The sequence below is a fragment of the Canis lupus genome, chromosome 5 (genome assembly GCF_011100685.1).
Source record: "Canis lupus familiaris isolate Mischka breed German Shepherd chromosome 5, alternate assembly UU_Cfam_GSD_1.0, whole genome shotgun sequence".
NCBI lineage: Eukaryota > Metazoa > Chordata > Mammalia > Carnivora > Canidae > Canis > Canis lupus.
Window position 1 is genome coordinate 71,474,681 of NC_049226.1, and position 19,202 is coordinate 71,493,882.

Sequence of the window (19,202 nt, forward strand, 5' to 3'; positions counted from 1 at the left end):
TGTGTGTGGCTGTCTCCCAATAAAACTATAAAAACGAGTGGTAGGCCAGTCTTGGCCCTCAGGCCATAGTTTGCCAACCTCTGGTATTTATTTAGTTTACTAATTATAATACTTTTAAAACTTGTTTTTTAATCAGAAAAAAAAAACACAAAACCTACAATGAACATCATCTATTTGTTTAATACCTACTCTGAGTCAATAGCTGTGCTTAGTTTTGGGAACCTGGTTGTATATCACTTGCAGATAAATTCTTCATAGATCTTATGTTCTAGTTGGGATAGCCTGACAATTACTATCCCTGTCCACCCCCCAAAGTGAATCTTAACTGAAACTCAGTATTTAAAACAGATAAAAGCAGAACTATTTGACTCAAAAATATTTAACTCAGAGTCCTAACAACTTGACTACTTTCTGACCTCCGTGGTTATCCCTGTATTTAACTCTAGGTCTCTACTGATCACAGCTTGAAAAATATGACCAGACTATCAATTGTAGCATCTTGACAGTCTTTTGTTATTGTCACTGCTTTGAATTTTTTTTTGTACATAAATCTTTGATCACATTATTTTCTGCAATAGATTTCTAGCAGAGAATTTATGAGGCCAACGGATGCAACTATTTTGAAGGCTGTTGCTCTATTTTGCCAAAAATTTTTCAGTTTGTGCTACCATGGGCAGTATTATATGAGTTGTATCTTATCTTTGTCAATATCCAGTATTGGGATTTAAAAGGCATTTGCAAATTTGGTAGGTGAAAAATATTACCTAGTTGTTTCAATTTACATTTCTTTGATTAGTTGAGTGCTGAGCATTTTTTCATATTTATTAGTCATTTGCATTTTTCCTTCTGAATTGATGAGAATAGGACATTTTGAGCATAATTGAAATAGAATTTTGAAAAGAGGTTAACAAATCACTTTTTTCCCCACAGATACAAATCTTTGAATTGGAAAGAGGTCATGGTCAAGAAAAGCAGATTTCTGTAGAATTCTCCATGGTGTCCAAGCCTGTATTTTATTCTGGTCACATTACTATTCATAATTTGATAAGCATATTATTTTTTGAAGGTTTAAAACACTATTTGAAATTTTACAGGTGCAGATTGACGTGTGAGGGAAACAGCATGGTGTTAAATGGTGAAACATGAAACTAGACATAATAAAAGTAACTAGGTGTGTGTGATGACCTGAATGTTTGTATTGCCCTCCCTTCTTCCAGATTCATATGCTGAAGCCTAAACCCCCAGGGTGATGGTATTTGGAGGTGGGACATTTGGGAGGTAATTAGGTCAGGGGGGTGGACATTCTCGGATAGTATAAGTGCCATTTTAAGAGGAGATATAAGAGAGATTATCACTCTCTGCTCTCCACCATTAGAGGATTCAGGAGAAACTTGTGTGCAGGGAAGGAGGACTGCCCTCACCAGACAGTGGTTGTGCTTGCACCTCCATCTTGGACTAACCAGCCTCCAAAACTGTGTGAAATAAATTTTTATTGTTTAAGCCATCCAGCCTATGGTATTCTGACTGAGATAGAAATCTGTATTAATCAGCATTCTCCAGAGAAACAGAACCAATTGGATTTTTATATATATCTTTCTAGATATATAGAGATTTATCATAAGGTATTAGCTTATAATAAAAAAAGCTAAGAAAGAGCTTTATCATAAGATACCAGCTCACGTGTTATGGAGACAGCTGAGTCCCACAATCTGCCATCTGCAAGCTGGAGACCTGGGAAAGCTGGTCATGCAGTCTAAATGAGGATCAGAGAGCCAAGAGTGGATGTTCCAGTCCAGATCTGAAGGCCTGAGAACCAGGAGCACTGAGGCAGGAAAAGGTTGATGTTTCAGCTCAAGCAGTCAGGCAGAGAGTGAATTCAACCTTCTTCCACATTTTTGTTCTAGTCAGGCCCTTAAGGGATCCGGGGTGCCCACACACAGTGGGGAGGGCCATCTGCTTTACTACAGTCTCTGCACAGGCTCACCCTCCATCCGAGGCACCCTGCCTGTTCCATTCCTGTTTCTAGCTCAGAGTTCTTGAATGTTCTCAGGGAAACCTCACCTGACCCCTGAGATTAGGTCAGAGTCCCAGTTCTGTGAACCCCCTGACCCTCAATTTCTCTGGCATCATCAAAAGGTAATTAAATAACCGGTTGTGTAATTCAGCCTTTGATGTCTCCATCACGGTTTCCATGTCAATGAGGGTAGAAACAGTTGGAAGGCAGAATCAGAGCAGAGTTATTGGCCATATGCCACACCTCATGCCATACCTGTCTGGTAACATCGCAGTCCAGATACTGAGGGGGAGAGAGAAAGAGAGAGGGAGAGGGACTCATGTACTTACTTTTAAGTTGCATTTCTCTTCTCTGCTCTCATTGATTCTGACCCCGATGGAGAAGACGTTCTCAAGGGGGACAGGATATATTACCTGTTATTGATACCTCTGCCCCCAGTTCTAGAACATCTCATCCCTCCAACCTTCTTGTGAACTTTTGGCTCTGTCTTCAGCATCTGCCCTGAAATGTTGAAGAAGCTGGGCTTTAAACATCCTACTGCTTGATTACCTCCCACCCATTATTTCTAAAAGGTGTGCAGGAAACAACCTGAGGTTTATCATCATCAAGGGAAAGGTAAAAAGCCAAAGGGTTATCACCTGGTGGCTGTGTTTTCCAGGTGAAAGAAACACAATATGGGTGGTGGGATAGTGAAACGTTACCTAATCCTGGGGTTGTTGCTGTGACCAAACCCCTGATACCTAACTGAAGAATATTTTTCCAGTTCCCTTGAAGTGGTCAACACACACCACCAGGCCAGATCTAGGCTGTAGATCCCATGAGCGTGGAGACCCTGGGGGTCTCACTTGCTGCTCTGTCCTTGTGTCCTCACAGCAGTCTAGCTCATAAATTTGTGCCCAGTAAGCATTTATTTGTTAGATGTGTGGAGTAGTTAAACTTTCTTCCATTTAGATTTTATTTTAGTGTATACCGTGATTTATTGAACTAGTCTTATTTCCCCCACCAATGATCAGTCTGTAACCTCAATGGCAAATGTCAAATAATTCATCCTTTTCCTATTGACTTAGAACACTGCACTTACTGTATACTAAAATCACATAGGTACTTGGTGCTCTTTCTGTACTTCTTATTCTGTTTGTGAATCTGTTGGTCTATCTGATCCCATTACCAGCACCCTTTTAGAAATTGTCCTTGATTAGGTTTGTCCAATGGCCAATAATAAATTTACTCATTTCGCTAGAAGGATCTTACTTTCATAGATGGTACAAGAAGATAGTACTTGAATACCCTTAAGGCTCAGAGCCAAAATCACAGAATATCATAATACTGCATTCTGTTAACACACTGCAGTTAATGTATATAGCACAGTTAGTCATTTTATTTCCAATCATAGTGTTCTATTTTAAAATTAAAAATACAGAATATATTAAATGTACGTTTTCCTGAAGGTGCCTGTTTACCAAGTTAAAGGAACTTTTAGCAGCTCACAACAGTGTCCTCTTCTTTCTCTGGACAGTTGTGAGTGAGCTGAAAGAATCTTGAACTTCTGGTCTTTGGAAGAAGACTAGGAAGTAAAAGACATTGTAGAACACATTATGTATTTCTGGAACTGCTCCTCCTTCTTCATTACTAATTTTCAAAATCTTCTTGGCTATTCTCACCCCTTTATTATTCCTGATAAACCTTACAATTATCATGCCAAATTCTGAAAGGGAAATCCTGCTGATATTTTGACTAGAAGAGAGTTACATTCAAGGATTAATTTGGGGAATTTTCAGGTCTTTGAAATATTGAATGTTTTCATCTGGGAGCATAATATGCTCCCCCCCCCCTTACTTCATTGCCTTTCTGCCTCTTAATAAACATTTTCAGCTTCCTATGAGTCCCATGTCCTCCCTGTTGCTACCTCCCTTCTTCCCTCCTTCTCATCGGCTTCCTCCCCACTTCTCTCCCACTCTCCCTTCCTTCTCTCTCTCTCTTATTTCAATTGTGAATGGATTTCTTTTCCTCAGTATCTTCTTAAAACTGGTTACTTATTTAAAAAATAATTATCAAATACTTGTATAGTGTCAGTTTTATTCCAAGTAATCCAAGGCATTTAATTTTTTTATTATGGTGAAATAAGTATAATGTAAAATTGACCATTTGAAGCATTTTTAAGTGTATAATTTAGAGGAATTAGTACATTCATATTGTTGTCCAACTACCCCCACTATCCATCATCATAACTTTCTCATAAGGCCAAAATGAAATTCTGCAGTAAGCCATTGTCTTTCGAGTAACCAGTGTGATCATACATTACAGAAAACTCTATTAGTTTTAACTGTCTTGCAATTGATTTTGTTTGTTTGTTTTCAAGATATATACTTGTGTTGTATGCCAAGATGGATAAGCCTGTCTCCTTTTTAGTAGGTGCCTCATTTACTTTTCTTGCATTATTGCAATGGTAGATGGAACTTCCCCCATAATCCTAAATAGCAGAGGTGTTATGGGCATCTTTGTCTTGTTGTCTATTTTAAGGGGATTGCTTTTAGCATTTAAAAACAATGATAGGTATGCTGTTATTTGGTGGCTTACCATTTGCTATGGATATTCTTTACTAAATTATAGAAGTATATTTCAATCCTTATTTTGTTGGGAGATTTTTTTTTATTATACAGGGATGTGTATCCTATTTTATAAAACACTTTTCTGCCTTTATTGAATTAGACAAAATTTTTATTATTTAGTCCTAGTAATATCAAACTATTTTTTAAAAGATTTTGTTTATTTATCAAACTATTTTTGCATTCTTAAACTTCATTTTGTTGTAGCTATAAATCTCTTAATATGCTACTTTGTTAGGGTTGTTTAAATGTTATTTGGATTTTTATGGCTATACTTAGAAGTGAGACTTCTGAGAGAGGAATTTTATTTTTTTGTTCTTCAAGTTTCCTATCTGTATTTTTTCTCTTTCTTTTTTTCTTATTAAATTTGTTAAATTTTATCTTCTGTTTAATTGGCCATTTCAAAGAACTAGTTCTCAGATATATGAGTTCTACTATATTTTCTAGTGTATTAATTTCTCCTATATTGTAATTATTAATTCCTTTTCTATAGGCTTAGGACTTCCTTTCTTGAATGTTTTTTATTATTTCTTGTTTAATAATAAAAGCATTTAAGGCTATGAATATTTATTTGAATACAGCTTTGACTGCATTCTGTGAAGTATGCCATTTATTGTGGTTGGAGCAATTTTCTAAATTGTCTCAATGTATAAATTTTACTTCCAACCTGACCCAAGAGCTACTTTGGAAAGAGTTTAAAAATTTTTTTTGTGATAAAATGGCAAAAACACATGGCCTGTACAAATTCTATTTTTGAACATTTTCTGAGACTTTCTTTGTAGACAAATAGAAAATGGATATTTTTCTAGGTATACCTAGTTTATTTAACACACAAAGTGTGTTAGTTTACTTTTTTGTCAGTTCTTCCTTGAAATTTTTATAGCAATTGCTTTATGTATTTTGATGCCAGTACATAAAGGGTCTTGAGCATTGTGTGTATATTGGTTCTGCCTTTACCAGGTGGTTGCATTTTGTGTGAGGGAAGTGTTTCTGAAGACTTTGCAAATCCACAACTGATTTCGATTGGAATAAATGTAGAATGTGTGGGAGAGGGTATTCTTGGTGTGCATAAATCTTCAAGTACTACAGTATATTTTTGCTTTAATGAGTCCTTGTTTTTCAGTTTTCCTCTGCTATGTTTTTCAAAAGACGTTGTTTATCCTAATGACTTTTAAAAATCTTTCTTATAAAATTGTATCATATCTAACTTCTACTTAAGCTTTTGGAGTTACCATTAAGCAATAGCAATTGTGCTGTTATTTAACAAATATTCTTATAAATATTCAAATAGTTTTAACACTCAAGTTTATCAATTACATACTTTTTTTACTGTATACTATAGTAAAATAATAAGTACCCACCAAAATCATCTGCAGAAGTTCTAGCATTTAATAGCAACATGTGTCTCATGATACTGACTAAAGATAATGGGTATATTTGTTTTCTGCTTACATGGTGCCATCATGTGGCAACATAAATCATCATCATCACCATCATCATTGTCACAAGAAACACTTTGCAATACATACACAAAGTTGTGTTCTAAATATTTTTTTTAAAAAGATTTATTTATTTATTTGAGAGAGAGAGAGAGAACATGTGAGCAGGGGAGGGGCAGAGGAAGAGGGAGAGGAAGAGACTCTCAAGCAGACTCCCCGCTAAGCATGGAGCCCAACATATGGCTCAACCCCATGACTCTGAGATCATGACCTGAGCAGAAATCAAGAGTCTGATGTTTAAGTGACTGTGCCACAGGTGCCCCTTCTAAGTACTTTAAATATATTAACTCATTTAATTCTCATAGCATCATATAAGATGGTGATTATTATTATTCCCATCTCATAGATGAAGAATCCAAGACACAAATATATAAAGCCACTTGTCTAGGTTACATAGCTTGTAAATGGTGCAGCTTATAAATGACAGGATTGAAACACAGCCTGGCTCGGGAGTCCACACTCCTAAGTACCATGCTATGCTGTCTCTTCACAGTTTACAATTCACTTGGTTGGAAAGCTCTGTAATTTTGCTGTGTTTTTCATGAACTAAAAATGCTGGGCTTCGCATTATTTCAAATTTTGCACATAAAGTACAATTTTCTTAAGATGTTTATATCCTATTTTAACTTACCTAGTTCAAAATCACACACAATGTTCAACTATACTGTCTTGCTAAATTGCATTACAGAACGCTTGCCTGAGTTTATATCTATATTACAATCTTACTACCATTATTAAAAGAGATCTTTGTCAACAAGGGGAAATGCAAAATGACCTGTTGTTTTCATTTGCATCTTTTATTGAATTAAAAATAGCTTTCTTGACCTTACGTGTCTCTTCTGTCAATTTCCTGCCTATGTTAATTTTTCTTCTGGGGTTTGAATATTTTTCTCTTTGATTTCTGAAAATCCTTTTTTAAAGATATCAACTAATCTCTCGAATTTAAAGCACCTTGACAAAATGGTATGGTTGTGTTCAGTACGATTCTGAATTATGTTTGTTGTAATTTTTTTGTTTGCCTTTGTGTCCAAATTTTCTCTCTGAGACAGAAAGAAAATTTCTATTCAGTTGATAGAACATTTACACTTTCACGTTATCGAGTCAGTGGCTGGTTCTCTTTATGATTTATTACATGGGCATTCCTCTTACCTCAAGAGGTTGATAAATGTTTAATAATACTTGTCCTATTTTTTTAATGATACAATTTTGTTTCCTTTAACTCTTTATTCCAGTTGGGATTTCCGTTTGTGTGTGGCAAGAGAAATTCTTAAAGTGAATCTTTACACTCCCCTTGCAGTTGTTGGCTAAAGCAGTTTATTAAAATCAGTATCTCTGATTTTAGAGATTTTACATACACCTTTAATTAAATTGATATACCCAGTAGATCCCATTTCTCAATTATTAGTCTGTCCTACAAATTCCCTTTGTCTATTTTCATATAATATCACACTCTTTACTACACCCTGAGATAGACGTTAGGGCTAGTCCTTCAACATCCTCACTTGCAAATAATAGAGGTATCTTCTTCAGAAGGCTCTGGTGAGGGTTAATGGAGTTATAACAACCCCTGACCATAATAGAGCTGTGTACCTGCTCCAGTGAGAGGTAGGAGATTTCACTCATCAGTACTCCCAGGCTTATGACAACGGATGCAGTGATTAACTTGTACAGACTGTTAACTCCTGGCACCACTTTCTAGGAGCACTTACTGACTCCTATCCTTTATTCTACTCTGTCAAAGTTTGACACATTAGAAACTACAGCATTCTGAAAAGCTTGCAGACCAGCATAAGTTGGTTACTTCCTTATCAAGCACATGCTGTTCATGAACAAATTTGGAACTTGCTCTTCTTTCCTTATCTTTCAAGGCTAGATAACTATTAACAGAACTTACCCAATAAATATTTGTAGTTTTCTTCATATGCCACACATAGTTTTCATGTAGATGCTTTATAGACATTGTAATTCTTACTAATTCATTGTAATTCTTTTCACTATGAACTGGATTACTTTACAAAGTGTTTTCTAATTCATTATTACTAGTGTTAAAGTTATCTTTTTGAATATGTTTTAGCAAGGCACATCCCTCTTTTTCTTTTCCTTTCATAACTTCTACTGAATTAACTATTTTTCTTATTATCATTCCCCATTATTTGTCTGGTTTGAAAATTATACTTTCTTTTTCTCTTTTCTTAGCATCTTCCTTTAATTTATAATGACATATTTGACCTAGGTTTAAAGTTAATGAATGTCTTTGGCCTCGTCCCAAACATAGGATGAAGACCTTAAAATGGTTTAACTGTGTTCTCCCCCTGCAGTCTTCCATTTTTTATTATTTAGTGACTCCATCTTAGTATTTTTTAATGTTTTCTTTTGAAATGACTATAGATTCACAGGAAGTTGCAAAGATAGTACAGAGGTCCCTGTGTCTCCCCCTGCATTCTCTGTAAAAGTCATATCTTATATAACTATAGTACAGTATCAAAACCAGGAAGTTGACACTGGTACAATGTCTGTTTACAGTTCTGGGTCATTTTATCACATGTGTAGATTTGTGTGACCACCATCACAATCAAAATATAGAACCGACCCACCATCATAAATATCTCCCTTGTGATATTCCTTCTAGTCTTAACTCTCACCCCTCTTCTTCCAGTAGCCCCTAGCAACCACTAATCTACTCTCCATCTCAACAGCTATTATCATTTTGAGAATGTTGTATAAGTGGGATCTTACAGCACGTGTCCTTCTGAAATTGGCTCTTTTTACATAGCATAATGTCCTTAAGATCTATCCATGTTGTTGAATGTATCAATAGTTCATTCTTCTTTATTGCTAAGTAGTGTACCACTATTTTGTTTCTATTCCCCTTACATTTGTGGTTATTATACCAGTTTCTCTACTTACCATTATTACTTGCATCCCTCTACTTCCTTCTGAGTTCAAATTCCTGCTTTGTAAAAGTACTATATCTTTAGTAAGTTTTTCAGTGAGGATTTGTTAGTGCTAAATTATTTCCATCTTTGTTTATTCAAAATTATTCTTTATTCCCCTAACTCTGAATGGTGGTTAGTTGGATAGGTTTTTCTACATTCAAAGTTATTTTTTCACAAAACTTTGAGGATATCATACCTGACTTCCGTTGTTGTCAAAAAGTCCTATCAATCTTTTTTTTTTTTTTAAGATTTTATTTATTTAACAGAGAGAGAGTAAGCACAAGCAGGAGGAGTGGCAGAGGGAGAGGGAGAAGCAGACTACAGCTGAGCAGAGAGACTGAGGCGGGACTCTGTCCCAGGACCCCAGGATCATGACCTGAGCCGAAGGTAGACGCTTACCCGATTGAGCCACCCAGGCACCCAAAAAGTCGCATCAATCTAATTATTCTTTATCTACAGGTAATTTTATTGACCCTCCTTTGCCGAATACCCATACCCCTGCTCCTTCCATAGCTTTTTTTTTTAATTATTTTTTATTTATTCATTTTTTTACATATTTTTTTAAATTGGAGTTGTTACCTCCCATAGCTTTTTAAAGATTTTCTTATTGCCTTTTCACTCCCACAGTTTCATTACAATGCTTTTAATTTTGGATTTATTTTTATTTATATTATTCCCAAAACTCAGAACAAATTTCCAAAATAAAGCTTTATGATTTTTTTCAAAGTACAGAAAATTCTTAGCCAACATTTCTTTAATATTATACTCTTTCCTATATTCTTTCTTTAAAGTCAGAAATAAATTATGTGCAGTAAAATTCTCCTTATTTAGACAGAATGTTTGGTGAATATTGACATCCATAGTCGTGTAATCACCACTACGATCTATAGCAGAGTATTTCCATTGTTCCAAGAAGTTCTCTTGTCTCTTTATAGTTGATGTCCTATTTCCATCCCATTCCCTGACAACCATTCATTTAACTAATGTCTACAGTTTCACCTTTTCCAGATCATCATATAAGTGAAGACACTTTGTGTCTGGATTTTTTTTTTCTCAGCATAATGCACTTGAGGTTTATTGATATTGTTGCATGTAGTATTTGCTTCCTTCTTATTCCTGTGTAGTATATCATTAGAGGGCTGTATCACCATTTGTTTATGTATTCACCAGTTGATGGACATTTCAGTTGTTTCCTGGTTTGTGCAGTTATGAGTAAGGCTGCTATAAACATTTGTGAACAGGCCTCAAAAGGAACATATGTTTCATTTCTCTTGGGTAAATATCCGGGACTGAAATTGCTAGGTCTCATATGGTAATTGTGTGTGTAATATTATAAGAAACTCTTAGACTGTTTCCCAAAATGGCCATGGCATTTTCTATTTCCACCATCACCTATGTGTAGAGATGTATTTGTTCCATATCCTCACCAGCACTTAATATTGACAGCTAAAAAAAAAAAAAGGTCCATTCTAATAATGTGGTATCTCACTGCAGTTTTAATTTGCATTTCCCTAATGACCAATTATATTGAGCATCTTCTGATGTGTCTATTAGTCATCTGTATATCTTCTTTGGTGAAATGTTTGTTCAAATATTTTGCTCAATTTTTAAAAATAGACTTTTAAAATTATCGTATTTTGAGAGTTATTTAAATATTCTGAATGAGTCCTTTATCAGGCATATGTTTTGCAAATATTTTTTCCCAGTTTGTGGCTCATCTTTTCTTTTCCTTAACTGTCTTTTAGAAGCAGATGTTTTTAATCTTGATGAAGTCTATCTTTTTATGTCCTTTCATCGTCTGTACTTTTTGTTTCCTGTGTAAGAAATCTTTCCCATGATCACAAAGATTTTCTCTTATGATTTCTTCCAGAAGTTTTACAGCTTAGATTTTATATTTAGGTCTATGACCTAATTTTTGTACTTGTGGTGAGGTAAGTAAGCATTAAAGTTCCTTTTCCTACTTCCAACAAATTTTGATATGTTACATTTTCATTTCCATTTAGCTCAAAACACATTATAATTTATAATTTTATAATTTCCCTGGTTTCTTCTTTTTATTTATTTACTTATTTATTTATTTATGAGAGACACAGAAAGAGGCAGAGGGAGAAGCAGGCTCCCTTGTGGGGAGCCCGATGTGGGACTCGATCCCAGCGCTCCAGGATCATGCCCCAAGCTGAAGGCAGATGCTCAACCGCTGAGCCACCCAGGCATCCCCCTGATTTCTTCTTTGAGCCATGTATTATTTCAGAATTGTTTTATTTTGTTCTCACATATTTGGAGGATTTTCCAGATATCTTTCTGTTACTGATTTCTTTCTCTATTTTTTCATTTAAAAATATATTTATCATGGTAATTTTCAAACAAAATTAGAAAATTGATTTCTAATTTAATTCTATTATGGTCAGAATGTATTTTGTTATGACACAGATATGTTGAATTTATTGAATCTTATTTCATTGCTTAGAATATGACCTCTTTTGGTTAAGTGTTCCATGTGACTTAAAAAGAATATAAAATCTTGCTGTTTTGCTAGAGTGCTCTGAGAATGTCAGTTACATTGAATTGATTTGGTGTTCAATCTTCTATGTATTTGCTAATTTTCTCTTTGTTCTATGAATTATTTAAATGGGCTTTGAAATAAATTCTAACTGTGGATTTGTCTGTTTCTCTGTAGCTTGATTAATTTTTGCTTCATGAGTTTTGAATATTAGTATTAGGCACATACTGTTTAGGATTGTCATGTGCTCTTCATGAATTGACACCTTTATCATTATGAAATGATTTTATTTGCCCTTAGTAATATCCTGTGTTCTAAAATAGACGTTGTCTGATTTTAATGTATCTACCGTAGATTTCTTTTCATTAATGGTAGCATCCTTTTACTTTTACCTATTTATGTCTTAATATTTGAAGTGCTTTTCTTGTTGGCTGCAAATACATTAGTTTTGATAGTCTGTGCTTTTTAATTGGTGTACATAGGCAATTTACATTTAATGTGATTATTAATATAATTAAATTTAAACCAATAATTTTGCTATTTCTTTTCTCTTTGTCTCATATGTTTTTTGTTCTCTTTTTTCTTCTGCTTTCTTTTGGATTGAGGGGTTTTGTTGGTGTGTGTGTGTGCGCTTCCATTTTGTCTCCCTTGTTAGCATATTATACATAACTCTTTGTTTTGTTATTTCAAATTTAGGGTTTATAATATAGATCTTCAACTTACCACAGTCTACTTTCAAGAATAGCATTTTACATATAAAAACTTTACAATAGTATATTTCCATTTCTCTTTTCTCTACCCTTGTGCTACTGTGAGATACATTTTGTTTTTACATATATTATAAACCCTATTCTACATTGTCATATTTTATACAGCCAATTATGCTTTTTGTAAAACCACTTTACTTAGATATAATTTACCCATTAGAAACATACAACTGAATGGTTCTCAGTAAGTTTATAGAGTTATGCAGTTATTACCATAATTCATTTCTGCCACTTCTCAAAGGTCCCTCATACTCATTTGCAGTTATCCCCATTACAACTTCAGCTCTAGGCAATAATTGCTTTCTGTCTCTATAAATTACATTTTCTGGCATTTCACAACAAGTCATCCTTGTGTCTATCTTTTTTACTTAATATAACGCTTTTGAGATCCATCCATGCTGTTGTGTGGATCGTTAGGTTGTTACTTTTATTACTGAGTAATATTTCACTGTATGGATGTACATAGTTCATTTTTCCATTTGTCCACTGAAGAACATTAAATTGTTTCAGTTTTGGGCTATTACAAGTAAAGCTGCTATGAACATTCATGTCCAGATTCTTGTGTGAACATGTTTTTAGTTTTCTTTTTTTTTTTTTAAGATTTTATTTATTTATTAGAGAGAGAGAGAGAGGTGGGGAGGGGGCAGAGACACAGGGAGAGGGAGAAGCAGGCTCCGTGTGGGGAGCCTAATGTGGGACTCTATCTTGGGTCTCCAGAATCACACCCTGGGCTGAAGGCGGTGCTAAACTGCTAAGCCACCAGGGCTGACCTGTTTTTAGTTTTCTGGGATAAACACCCAGGAGTTTGATTTCTCAATTGTATGGAAAATATATGTTTAACTTTCTAAGAAACTGCCATACTTTTTTTTTTTCCAGAGTGGCTCTCCTATTTTGTGTTCTAGACAGCAATATATAAGAGGTCCAATTGCTCCACATTTCTGTTAGCAGTTAGGACGGTCAGCATTAGTTTTAACCATACTAATAGGGGTACAGTGGTATCTCATTCTGGCTTTAGTTTATATTTGCCCAATGGCTAGTGAAGTTGAGCACATGCTTACTTGCTGTTTATTCAAATTTCTGCCCATTTTCTATTTTGATTTTTTGTTTTCTTGTTGAGTTTAGAGAATTTTCTATATATTATATATAGATACATGTACTTTCTAGGATGTGGGATTTGCCAATATTTTCTCCCACCCAGTCTATAGTTTATATTTTCATTCTATTCACAGGGTCTTTCATAGGACAAAGGATTTTTTTTTAAAAGATTTTATTTATTCGTGAGAAACACACAGAGAGACAGACACATAGGCAAAGGGAGAAGCAGGCTCCCTGCAGGGAGCCTGATGTGAGATTCGATCCCAGGACCCTGGGATCATGATCTGAGCCAAAGGCATACACTCAACCACTGAGCCATCCAAGCGCCCCAGAACAAAATTTTTTTTTTTTTTTTTTTTTTTAGAACAAAAGTTTTTAATGTTCAACTTACCAAATTATTTTTAGTGGGTTGTGCTTTTGGTATCACGTCTAAGAACTCTGCATAAATCTGAGTCACAAAGATTTTCTCCAATATTTTCTTCTAAAAAATTTATAGTTTAACATTTGTTATATGAATGACCAAAAGATGGCTTCTGTTTATTGGCTCCAGGTGGTTTATTTCTTCACTGCAGGCTGAGACTTATTAGCTCCAAAGCCTACTGATGCCAAACCCATTGGTGTAAGTTTATACACACCCTAATATTTTAAAAAATAGCTCTAAACAAGCATATGTAGAGCCTGTTGGCTGTGCATACCCTGTGAAACCTCACTCGGCATTTGCTGAACATTCGTAAGGTTATAAAACCTAAAGGAGCTCTCTGACCAAGAGACTCTGTTGTGTGGCTGAGGGACAGTGCATAGGCATGCAAGCCTCCTCTCTGATTCTCCCTTTCCCCAGGGGTCCCTTTGCCCTCCTTCCATCTGATTGATGGTCTCCTCACTGTACACCTCTGTTTCACACTGTGAGAGAGTTCCCCTTGTATGCAAACATATCCAACTAGCATCCTATAAAGTGTGTTACTGCCTCTCTTGGTCATGACTTTTTCATTAATTAGCCCCCAGATTTCTTGAACTCTCTATGTTTTATGTTTAGAGCTATGATCCCATGGAGTTAATTATTCTTGTATAAGTGTGATTTATTATTATTATCATTATTTTTACTATGAGTTCCATTTGTTCCAATGCTATTCACTTAAGAGTATCAGAGAGGGAGACTAACCATAAGAGACTCTTTATCATAGGAAACAAACTGAGGGTTGCTGGAGGGGAAGGGAGTGGGAGGATGGGGTAACTGGGTGATGGACATTGAGGGCATGTGATGTAATGAGCACTGTGTGTTATATGCAACTGATGAATCACTGAGCTCTACCTCTGAAATCAATAACACATTATATGTTAATCAATTAAATTTAAATAAAAAGGGTATCCTTTTTGCATTTAATTACTTTTGCATCTTTGTTGAAAATCAGCATGCCATACCCATGCAGGTCTATGTGTGGACTCTATATTCTGTTCCATTATTTTATTCTTTTTGATAGTATTGTGAATGGAATTGTTTTCTTAATTTCATTTGTGGATTCTTCATGACTAGTACATAGGAATACAACTGATATTTGTATGCTGATCTTAGATCCTGTGACCTTGGTAAACTTGTTAGATCTGATATTGTATTACACTGTTAAACTTTTTTTTTTATTCCTTAGTATTTTCTACATACGTTATCATGTCATTTGCCAATAAAAACAGTTATATTTCTTTCTTTCCAATTTGAATGCCTTTCTTTTCTTTTATTCTTTTTTCTTTGGGGGCTTTATTTTAATGTCCAGACTATACAGAATGATGTTGAATAGATTTATTGAAAGACATTCATACCTAGTTCCTGATCTTAGGGGAGAATCAGTCTTTCACCCTTCAGTATGATGTGAGCTGTATATTTTTTCATATATGCTCTTTATTGCATCCCTGGGTAAACCACAAGATAAGAACACACTTGGTGTAATATATAATTTATTTATATATTGGCAAATTCAATTTGGTAATATGATGTTTAATATTTTTGTATTTATATTTGTGATAGATGTTAGTCCGTGGTTTCCTTTCATCTTTGCCTCTGTTATAAGGGTAATTCTGGCTTCAAGGAATGAGTTGGGGAATGCTTCCTTCTCTATACCTTGAGAAAATTTGTGAAGAATTGATAGTATTTCTTCTTTAAATATTTGATAGTATTCTCCAATGAGCCAACTTAGTCTTGTGTTTTCTTGGGTGAAGATTTTAATTATTAATTCAATTTCTTTACTTGTTATAGGTCTATTCAGATTTTTTACTTTTTGGTTGAGTTTTTAGAATATATTTCTAGGAATCTGTTAATTTCATCCAGGTTATCTATTTTTTTGGCCCTAATTTGCTCATAATATTATAATTCTCTTATTTTTTGTAGAGTTAGTCATATGTTCCATTTTTCAGTCTTGATTTTGTTTGTTTCCTTTTTCTCTGTTCTTTTCTTGATTGGTTATTAGAGGTTGTCAATTTTGTTGATCTTTTCAAAGAACCAACTTTTGGTTTCATTGTTTTTCTGTTTCCTGTCATTTATCTGACTCTTCTCTTCCTAGTTTTTTTTTTTTTTTTTTTAAGATTTCATTTATTTATTCATGAGAGACAGAGAGAGTCAGAGATACAGAGAGGGAGAAGCAGTTTCCCTGAGGGGAGCCTGGGACTCGATTCCAGGACCCTGGGATCATGCCTGAGCTAAAGGCAGATGCTCAACCACTGAGCCACCCAGATGCTCTCTTCTTTTCCTAGTTTCTTAATGTAGATGTCAATTATTAATTTGAGAATTTTTTCTTTTCTATTTTAGGCATTTAATGCTGGCTCTAACTGCATATCATAAACTTAAATATACTGTGCCTTTGTTTTCATTCAAGTCCAAATATTTTATGAATACCCTTGTGACTATTTCTTTGAGCTATTAATTTTATGTAACTATATTATTTAAATTCCAAATAATTGGGTTTTCCCAGATTTCTTTCTATGGTTGATTTCTAATTTAGTTCCATTGTGGTTAGAGAATACATTTTGTATAATTTTAATCCATTTGAATTTATTGAACCTTGTTTTAAGCCTAACATATAGGCCATCTTGGAGAATGTTCCATGTCTGCTTGAAAGGAATGTGCATTCCCTAGTAATTGGACTGATGTGTTCCAATTATGTTAAGTTGGTTGATAGTGGTGTTCAAGTCTTTTACATCATTATTGATATTCTGTATTGTTCTGTCAATTATTGAGAGTTATTGAAATCTCTAATTATTACATTGTTTATTTCTCCCAGTTGCATCATTTTTTGATTCATATATTTTGAAGCTTTTTAATTAGTTGCATTTAAACTTACAATTGTTATATCTTTATGGTATATATTGACACTTGTATCATTTTGAGATATTCCTCTTTGTCTCTAGTAGTATTTCTTGTTCAAAGTTTATTTTGTCATGGATTAATATAGCCACTCTAGCTCCCTTGTTACTTAGCATTGTAAATCTTTTTCCATCCTTTCTACTTGTTTGTGTCTGGATTTAAGGTGTGTTTTCCATAGACAGCATGCAGTTGGCTTTTGCTTTTTGAAAATATCTCTGCCTTTTGATTGGGGCATTTAACTATTCATGTCAGTGTAATTTATTTGTATGGTTGGATTTACATATGTCATTTTCCTCCTTGGTTCCTGTGTTCCCTGCCCCTTTTTGTTCCTTAGTGCCCGATTTACTGCCTTCTAGTGTGTTACATAAACATTTCAAGTTTCTATTTTAATTCCACTATTGATTTGTTTTTACAAAATTTTGTTTTCTTTGTGGTTACTATACAGATTATTATATGCATCTCAATTTATCACAATCTCCTTCAGATTAACACACTTTTAATTTTAATAAAAAATGGGAACTGCTGCAATTTGGCTATATTGCTATCCCTTCTTTATAGTACTGGTCATATACATTATATATATGTATATATATACATACATTAACCAATATATGTTAAAATGCAACAATATAATTATTGCTTTATGCAATGTAAAATTTTTGAAACAAGAGAAGATACAATATATTTATATATAATTAACATATATAACACATTATTCTTTTATGTTGATTTACATATTTATCATTTCCAGTGATTTTCATTTTATCTGTGTATTCAAATAACTGACATCATTTCCTTTTAGCCTGAAAAACTTCCTTTATTGTTACTTGTAATATAGGTATGCTAGCAACAAAATCTCTCAATCTTTATCTGGGAATGTCATTCTTTCATATTTATTTTATTTATTTATTTATTTATTTATTTATTTATTTTTATAAATTTTTTAATTTATTTATGATAGTCACACAGAGAGAGAGAGAGAGGCAGAGACATAGGCAGAGGGAGAAGCAGGCTCCATGCACCGGGAGCCCGATGTGGGATTCGATCCCAGGTCTCCAGGATCGCGCCCTGGGCCAAAGGCAGGCGCTAAACCGCTGTGCCACCCAGGGATCCCTCATATTTATTTTTTGAAGGATAGTTTTGCTGAATAGAAAATTATTGGTTGACAGTTCTTCTGTCCACTACCTCCTGGCTTCCATTATTTCCGATGAGAAGTTTATTGTTAATCTATGCTGTTATGAGGGCAGCTGCTTTTGCAGTAGCATAAGGCTATGGCCAGGGTGATTCTATCTTCACTGCCAGCCTCCTGGAATTTTGCTTCAAGCCTCAGAATATGATCCTAAGCTGGTGGTGGCTGGAGCTTGGAGGAAATAATATAAAAGTGGCCTGTGCATGGTAAGCTGCAACCACATGACTGCAACCAGGACTAAAGTGTCTGTGGATCACCAGGCCAGTGACACATCTCTGGTTGGCTGGACACCTGGCCTTGTCCTGGTCTCCCTTGATATCATGTCATTTTTCTCTTATGACTTTCAAGATTGTCTCTTTCTCTTTGTTTTTTTTTTTTTCTTTTTGAATTTATTGAACTAAATTTAGATTTAGTTACAAGAATTGGACAATTGGACTGTGATGTTTCTAGATGTAGATCTTTTTGTTTTCAACATACTTACCGTTTGTTCAGCTTCTTAGGAGTGTGGATTAGCGTTTTTATAAAAATGTAAGTGTTTAATCATTATTTCTTGGAAAAAATCTTCTGCCTCCCTCTGTCTTCCATTTTATGTATTTTGGTACGCTTGATGTTTTCCCATGTGTTTCTCAGGCTCTATTTATTTTTCTTCAATATTTTTTCTCTATTTTTCAGATTGGATAATTTCTACTGATCTATCTTCAAGTTCACTTAATCTTTCTTCTACAATCTATGGGTTAGTACAAATATGTAATGACACATATCCATCATTATAGTATCACACTAAGTATTTTCTGTGCTCTAAAAATTCTCTGTGCTCTACCTACTCATTCCTCCCACCTTCCAGCCCCTGACAACCACTGATCTTTTTATTGTCTCTATAGTTTTGCATTTTCCTGAATGTTATACAGTTGGAATCATATAGTATATAGCCTTTTCAAATTGGTTTCTTTCCTTTAGTAATGGCATTAAGATTATGCCTTACCTTGTCATGGCTTCATAGTTCATTTTTAGAGCTAAATAATGTTCCACTTTCTGGATGTATCATTTACTTATCCATTTATCTACTGAAGGATAGGCTGATTACAGTATATGGCAATTATGAATAAATCTTTTATAAGTATGTATGTGCAAGTTTTTATGTGGATATGTTTTCCATATAAAATACCAAGGAACAAGATTGCTGAATCATATAGTAAGAATATGTTTAGTTTTGTAAGAAATTGCCAAACTATCTTCCAAAGTGGCTG